Source organism: Myotis lucifugus, unplaced genomic scaffold, assembly GCF_000147115.1.
Source record: "Myotis lucifugus unplaced genomic scaffold, Myoluc2.0 scaffold_664, whole genome shotgun sequence".
NCBI classification, from domain to species: domain Eukaryota; kingdom Metazoa; phylum Chordata; class Mammalia; order Chiroptera; family Vespertilionidae; genus Myotis; species Myotis lucifugus.
The window spans coordinates 46,433-47,926 of NW_005871712.1; the positions used below are offsets into that span (position 1 = coordinate 46,433).

General features: G+C 45.8%; 1 non-coding gene across 1 annotated transcript; it reads left to right on the forward strand.

Moving 5' to 3' along the window:
- Positions 1-1,062: 1,062 nt before the first annotated feature.
- On the forward strand, positions 1,063-1,190 carry LOC111823764. Its single transcript, XR_002826856.1, has one exon. It is a non-coding gene; the product is annotated as a small nucleolar RNA SNORA3/SNORA45 family (small nucleolar RNA).
- Positions 1,191-1,494: the final 304 nt, after the last annotated feature.

The following is a 1,494-nucleotide window of genomic DNA, read 5'->3' on the forward strand; positions in this document are numbered from 1 at the left end:
AAGCTCGAGTATGGGCAGGGTTAAGTATCTTGCTGGGGTTAAGAGAGTGACTGAGCTGAGATTCTAACCCCAAACTGTGATTTACAAAAACTGTGTCCTTAACCACTACTTTTTACTGTAGTGTGCAAATTATTTGCATGGTGTGGAATTCTCACAAACTTCCCCACGGGATGAATTATATCTGTCTTTATTTGAAGAGTGAATACAACTGAGTCTCTCCATGAGGCTGGTGTTGGGACAGAGGCCAAACCCACACTTCACTGGGTGTTCAGAGCTTAAGGCCACCTTTTGACTAACGTTTTAATGGAAATCCTGCCATCTCATTGGCTACACTGTAAAAAGATTCTACTCTATGCATTTTCGGAGTAGGAGGGTGTTGGAGTCATGGCAAAATCAAGCAAACAGCACAACTATTCTTATACAGTTGACCTTTGAACAACATGGGGATTAGGGTCACCAACTTCCACACAGTACAACTTACGACTCCTCCAAAACGTAACTACAGTCTTCTCTCAGTATCCACAGGAGATTGGATCCAGGACCCCCCGGGGATACCCAAATCCACAGATGCTCAAGTCCCTAACATAAAATGGCAAAGAAAAAGGCACCCTCGGTCTTCCAACCACGAATTGAAAATGGTACTAGAAAACTGGAAGCCACTCAGGGTAACTCAGGGTATCCCAGGGCAATTTGGGAAAGCAAGTATATTCCTTGGCAGTTTCTCCTTTCTATACACCCGAGTCCACTGAGAGGTTGGTTAGGAGGCTATTCCTCCAAAGACCAGCGAGCCAGTGCCCAGCCTCCCATGTGACCGTCCCTGACTGCAGGATGCAGATGCAGAAGGTGAGAAGGGCTTTCCATATGAGTGTCATTCGTTAATCTGGTCCTCTCTGCTCCATGTTCTGCTTATCTGAAGCTTGTATGGGTGTGAGGGTTAAAGATCTCATGTTCTATGTCACCATACCTGAAAACAAAATCTTCCTCTGGTTATTAAAAAAAAAAAAAAAAAAGAGTGGGAGGAGGAGAAGAATCTTAAACTGGCTAAGAACTTACTCAAGAGGGACTGGGCTCCCGAGACATCCTGACACAGCTCTTGTCCTGTGCGCTGGAGTCTTCAGAGAGAACCTGCTGGTCTTGATTCACCAGCGAGGGTGATCAGTGCCCCAGGAGTGCCCAGATCAGGAACATGTCCTAGCTGGCTCCTAGATGGAGAGGGTTGGCAGGCATCTTCCCTCATTCCCACCGGGGAGTTGGGACGTGCTGTGGTATAGCATAAGCCCTTTTCTCTGTTCCTCTAGGGCAGTGGTTCTCAACCTTCCTAATGCCTTCCTTTAATACAGTTCCTCATGTTGTGGTGACCCCCAATTTCATTATTACAAATTGAACATAATTAAAGCATAGTGATTAATCACAAAAACAATATGTAATTCTATATGTGTTTTCCGATGGTCTTAGGCGACCCCTGTGAAAGGGTCGTTCGACCCCCAAAGGGGT